Genomic DNA, 6,759 nt, shown 5'->3' with positions numbered 1-6,759 from the left:
AAAAAAAAAAAAAAAAAATGTCAAAGAGAAAATAGGTAAGTAGCTTCCCTAATAAGTTTCTAACACAAGGGACCTCCCACAATATTAACAATTCAATCTTGAAGTCTACTCCATCCATCCCCAGCATGGTATTATGACACAAACTCAAGACATCAAAAGCTATAAGAGAACTATCAAGAAAATCACACCTCAGTACTCCATAAAACCATTAATCAACCAGGTTTGAATTTTTCGGAACTTCTAAGTTCCAATCCCATTTTAAGCCAAGAAACAGTTTGTAACTTGTACATCCCATACAACTTAAACAAGGAACACATCCTGTACTACAAATAAGTTCCAACATAAATACCAATCATATCAAATTAAAGTTCCTATCTTTCATATCAATATAATGCAATACTCAATCCCAGAATCACCTTACACACCATACTACAGTTAAGCATAAAATTCAATACAAAGACCTACATATATTACCAATAACTACTATCAAAACAAAATCTTTAATTTAAGCACATTTTCATTCCCTTACTCAAAGTTAACCTCCCAAGTAGCAAACCAAAGAACCAAACAAACGCAACTGCTCCAGCTCCAGCTCCGCCCCGCTTCACATCATCAATAAGCTCCTCTGCTGTTATTCAGAATAGACCCCAAAGTACCCAAAACAGCAAAAGCCAAAAGAGGACTAACATCCAAAGTATCGAATATCGGTGGAATAATATTCCTAAACAAATTCAAATAAGGATCACACAAGTCCCTAATAGCAGACAAAGGCTGACGATCCCAAGGTATATTAGGAAACCAACTTAACAATACTCTAACCATCAAAACCCCACTATAAATATCAAGCCATTTGGACATTCCAGCAGCTACAACAGTCAATGGTGTATTCAAAGACCCACTTGGCCTATCCCTTAAGGCTGCAAAAAACAAAGGACCCATTGTGCATACAAGGTTCCCTTGTAGTTTTTGCAATGCTAGTACTTGTTCTGAAGTTGGACTCGTACAAATTTTCAAAGAAAGATTTTTTATTGCTTGTGAAAACACTTTCGACAGTGTTATACCCAATGCAAAGATGGTAGCAAGTGTTGCAGTTGAATTTGAGAGATTTGGAGAAAAGGGGTTGGAAGAAGAAGGTGTGGGGTGAAGAGAATGAGGTGTTTTTGTTGAAGATGAAACATGGAGTTTGAAGAGGGGGTTAAGTGGATTGAAAGAATGGGTTTTTTTAGGGAAAGAGAGGTCAGCTCGAGAGATTGAAAGGTTGGGGTTAAGGAATGAAGGTTTAGTGAGGTTTGGGTTATGGAGAATGAAGGTTGGTGTAGTGATTAGAGAAGATGCCATTGTTATACACTTATACGGATGAGGAAGAAGAAGAGGAGTTTTTTTCTTCGCTAAATCTATTATGCTGCGCGAGATGCATCGGATACGCAATCCACTCATTCTTGCAAAATGGCAACCGGTAGAATAAGTTTACAAAAAAGGGTAAAAAGGGTATATCACTTTCAATAAAAAAAAAAAATTCTCTTTCCCTTCAATTCATGCACCTGAAAAGCCGGACAACCATAGAGATTAAATTCAGAGTTCTCATAATCAACTTGTAGCAATTAGAGTGTTTACTGGTTGGAAATTATTATTTTTCATCATCTTATCAGAAGTATAGGAAATGTCGCTGGTGATTCTACCAAATGCCGAGGTCTTGTTCTTGCCCATGGTGCCTTGATCCCATTGCTTGCACACGTGAATGAGCATGCCAAGCTTTCTATACTTAGAAATGCCACTTCGACTTTATCAAAATTTTCCTGGGAGAAAACACAACCTCCTTGCGAACAGGTTGGATATCCACATAGTATATACGTAGTGACATAGATTCTAGTAGATATTTTACTGTGGTGTAACTTATTTGTGATTACTTTTGGGCAAACAAAGCCTACACTCCCTGCTCTTGAGCGGCTTATTCATTCAAGTGATGAGGAAGTACTGACAGATGCATCTTGGGCACTATCTTATAAAGATTCTTATTTGTCTGATGGTACGAATGACAAAATCCAAGATGGTGTTTGTCCTCGGTTTGTTGAGCTCTTGCTGTGAGTGTTGGATTTCATTTAAGTTCTATTAAAAATATATCAACTGATGAATTATCTGCAGTTGATTGAAATTTGAACATCTGCATTCTTTCTTTCTCAGCATCCATCGCCTTCAATGTTAATCCCTGCCCTTCAAACAGTTGGAAATATTGTTACTCGAGATGATATGCAGACTCAGGTAATACATATAGTGAAATTTTCCCATTAATATTGATTCTATCTTTCATGGTCACTTGAGTTATATATGTTGGAATTTGATGTTTGTGAGGGATCCTGATGTAGAACATTAGTCGAGTCTGTCAGTGTCATAGGTGTGCGCCTATGTTCTCTCTATATGTTATGGGCGTGAGCCCCTTAGTTGAGTCCAAACACATGGTTCGAGTCCATTAGTTAGTTGGACATATGTCGTGTTCCTATTGGTTTATGCTTTCTAGGTTTACTTTAAATAACGAGCATGTAGTTAGGGTTTCAATAGTTGTATTTATGTGTGTGATTTGTGATTGAGAGATTCAATAAAAGAGTGATTTTTATGTCGTCTTTTAATTGTGTTTCAATTAAAGTGTAGATTCAATTAAATTGAAGCTTCCGCCAGTAAGATCTATATTATATTTTAAATAACGGGCTTGTAGTTATGGTTTCAATAGTTGTGTTTATATGCGTGATTTGTGATTGAGAGATTCAATAAAATAGTGATTTTTAGGTCGTCTTTTAATTGTGTTTCAATTAAAGTGTAGATTCAATTAAACTGAGGCTTCCACCAGTAAGATCTACATTATAAGTTTAATTCAATTATAATGTAGATCTTACTGGCGGAAGCCTCAGTTTAATTGAATCTACACTTTAATTGAAACACAATTAAAATACGACCTAAAAATCATTCTTTTATTGAATCTCTCAATCACAAATCACACACATAAACACAACTATTGAAACCCTAACTACAAACCCGTTATTTAAAGTAAACCTACAAAGTATAAACCAATAGGAACACGATATATGTCCAACTAACTAATGGACTCGAACCATGGGCTTGGACTCAACTAAAGGGCTCACGCCCATAACATGTAGAGGGAACATAGGTGCACACCTATGACATTAACAGACTCGACTAATGTTCTACATCACTCTCCCTAACCGAAAAAAAATCGTCATCGAATTTCTAATCAACAAAAACTTCAAGTAAAGAGAACCACATCCACAAGCTTTAGGAGATTTCCAATACCCCTGCTGAAAGGAATCCGACCATGAATTTTTCCTTTGTAGCAGCTTCCCTGGCTTAAAATCAGTAACCCACAACATGCTCTTGCACACAGATTATGAAAACAATAACCAGAAGATGCACCAAAATTTTTTGGTGCCAATGGCTCGTCTTGAAAGCTTGTAACTTCACCAACATATGTGACTTTCTTTAAGGAAATTCAAATTTGCAATCGTGCTTTTTTGAAAAACAAATCATTTCATTTGTCAAAGTGAGTCACAAAATTTTCCCAAATCAAATCTTCGTACTTATCAAAAAGATACTCATCTTCATACTTATCAAAGATTGGTGGAGCGCCCAATAGGGGGGCTTCAACACTTGCCGGCAGCCGAGTAGCGCCATCATTGAGGGGTACACCCTCACGTTCCTCATTGAGAGGAGGTTCCCTGTTGGTGTTATCTTTTATGCCAACTATGTTTTCTCCGTTGTTTTCTGGATTTGTAGGCGCAAAAGGGTTCAGAAGAGGGATTGAATCATCAACCTGAGATGCATCATCACTACTAGCCACTGAACCATTATTCTGTGGTAGTGGAGGTGGCTGTTGCACCTCTCTTTGGATTGGAAACTTCGCTTCCATCAGATTCTGGAACATCTGTGTCATGTTCTTCATGATTTCTTCTAAATGAGACATGCGAGTATCCATGGATGGAGGACGACCTCAAGTTGCTTTGTGATTCATCATAACAATACAAAAAAATTGACTTTTAAAAAAAAAAAAAAATCGCCGTGAACAATAACCTGGGTGGACAGTGACGTGGTGAATAGTGCCCGATGAACAATGTTTCGCGAATAGTGTTTTCGGGAATAGTACCGTAAATAGTAACTCTTGGAATTAATCTGCTCTAATACCAAATAATGTAGATCTTACTAGCGGAAACTTCAGTTTAATTGAATCTACACTTTAATTGAAACACAATTAAAAGACGACCTAAAAATCACTCTTTATTGAATCTCTCAATCAGAAATCACACACATAAACACAACTACTGAAACCCTAACTACAAGCCTGTTATTTAAAATAAACCTAGAAAGCATAAACCAATAGGAACACGACATGTGTCTAACTAACTAATGGACTCGAACCATGGGCTTAGACTCAACTAAGGGGCTCACACCCATAACATGTAGAGAGAACATAGGCGCACACCTATGACACTGACAAACTCGACTAATGTTCTACATCAGATCCCCTCCCTAAAAATCAGCTTGATCTGTTCCGACATGGTTTTATAGTCAAATATGTTTAATCTTATTACAATCATTGTCAATCTGTGTTTGTCTTCTCTACAAAATGAGCCCACACCTGTTTTTTTAAAGAGTCTTAGTGATGTGACTTTGAACCCCCTAGAGGGCAAACAAGTTTATAACCAGTTTTTACTTGGTTAGGGAAGAGATATGTTGTAACTATATAAGTAATAAAAAGTTTGCAAAGACATTAATATATTTTTAACTTCGTTGAATCTTTACTTTGTTTTGTCTTTGATGATTTTCTTCTACTTTTTATAGGCTATAATCAACTTTCAAGCGCTTCCTTGCCTGTTGAGCCTCTTAACAAATAATCACAAGAAGAGTATCAAGAAAGAAGCTTATTGGACCATTTCAAATTTTACTGTTGGAAATAAGGATCAGATATAGGTACGAAATATATTCTCCTTTCACTATTCTATTATTACCATATTTAGTCTACTACTGTGAATTGGGATATGTTTTTTTTATCCTAATATTGTATGCTGGTTCAAGGACTTGGTGGGTGTGCTTCCACAACCGAAATCCTTTGAAATAAGATGTAATTTGAGTTTAAAACTTTGCTGCCACTTCAAGACTGCAGAATTTTATAAGAGTTTACATTTTCTTTGTAGGGATTTTGGTTGTATAATTAGCACAGCAAATCCTTGAATCAAGCTAAGTTTAGGGTAAAACCTAATTAGGAATGTTACCTGGATTTTTAAAGTGAAGAAACACAACTGTTGCTTTTATACCTACATTTGGTTGTGAAAGAAATGAAATGTGATGTGAACAAGGCCGGCAAAGGTTCTCCCGGCTTGGGGGTGCCTGCGCTTTTAACAACATAGAATGTAAAACTTATCTTAAAAATATTCCTTTATTATTTTGTTTAATCCATTTTTACCTTAATATATTTTCTTATTCTACAGGCTGTAATTGTTGCAGATATTATTGGCCCAATGGCCCCTTCATTCATTTGCTCCAAACTGCTGAGTTTGATATAAAGAAAGAGGCTGCTTGGGCATTATCAAATGCTACTTCTGGTGGCGATCCTAATCAAATCAAGTATATACGTCTCAATTTTACATCTCCCTGCCTTTTTCTCATCTGGTATATTCTTAGTCCATTTGGTTACTAAATATTGGTTGATAATAGGTACATGGTGGTGATGTTGATTTAGAGGAGAGAGAATGAGAATATTTATTTACAATTTTTGCCTTTTCTTCAGGTTAGTTGATTTCATCTTATTTTTAAATTGGTGCAGCCAATGTGAAATTTCAGAATTAATTTGTTTGATTTATTTTCCTTTTTATTCAATTCATGTGTTATTTGAAACTTTGATGATATAATAGAATGTGACTGTGAAAGGCAGACTTAACATCCCAAGTAGAATGAACATACGGAAAAGTTTGAACAAATGAGTGTATTCATAACAAAAAAAAATGAATATGGTAGAAATTATATAGGACAATACATGAATTGATTTATGACTATTAACAACTGTGTCTATTCAATGTGTTTTAGATTGATGGATTGAAACTTTATTCGAAATACATGTAGACAGTGTTCTAAAAATCAGCCTAGGCAACCAGCGCGGCCGTAGGTTTCTAGGCACTATACGGTGCCCAACCAACTCACCTAGGCTCAAATCGGTTCCAAAAACTTTTGCAGAAATGAGCAATAAAAGTTATTATTATCGTTTCATTATCTTTCGGTACAGCTCCCACAAAAGATTTAGCTGTTTTAGGTAGAGATATGTAATAGGTTATTATTAGAGGGGTCATCTTCTTTGAACGAGATTTACTATCTCTTTAGTTGATTGTAGTTTGGATAATCAATACGAAATTACCAATGTAATCTCTAAGACTCTAACTCATATATATATATACCATAACCTACAATTTAAAGATTCCCCTTGATACACCAATACACCATCTAAGTTTAGCTTAAACTGTCGTTGGGTTGGAGGCAACTAGTAGCACTTTTTTTAGCCTAGGTGTTGTACTAGCTCTTCAAACATTACTCAAGCTGTGACAAACTCGGTGTTTAAGCAAGTTGTAGGAATGCCCCTTAACTACAAAAAAACGCAGTTGAAGATTTAATTCGAATAACTGAATCCCTACGAATGACATAGCACCACCTTTTTAATGAAAGACAACTTCTTCTCATAGTTGTTTAGTGAATAGACTTCGTCGT

At 35.8% G+C, this 6,759-nt stretch overlaps 2 pseudogenes across 1 annotated transcript; one reads left to right on the top strand and one right to left on the bottom strand.

Annotated features, from left to right (window-relative positions):
• Positions 1–357: 357 nt before the first annotated feature.
• Positions 358–1,437, bottom strand: LOC147525335 (ylmG homolog protein 1-2, chloroplastic pseudogene; annotated as a pseudogene). Its single transcript, XR_015221406.1, has one exon. The product of XR_015221406.1 is annotated as a ylmG homolog protein 1-2, chloroplastic pseudogene (transcript).
• Positions 1,438–1,446: 9 nt separating this feature from the next.
• LOC147525334 (importin subunit alpha-1b-like) lies at positions 1,447–5,743 on the top strand (annotated as a pseudogene).
• The last annotated feature ends 1,016 nt before the right edge of the window (positions 5,744–6,759 follow it).

The sequence above is a fragment of the Coptis chinensis genome, chromosome 1 (genome assembly GCF_015680905.1).
Source record: "Coptis chinensis isolate HL-2020 chromosome 1, ASM1568090v1, whole genome shotgun sequence".
NCBI lineage: Eukaryota > Viridiplantae > Streptophyta > Magnoliopsida > Ranunculales > Ranunculaceae > Coptis > Coptis chinensis.
This window is presented reverse-complemented; position numbering and strand designations above follow the sequence as displayed.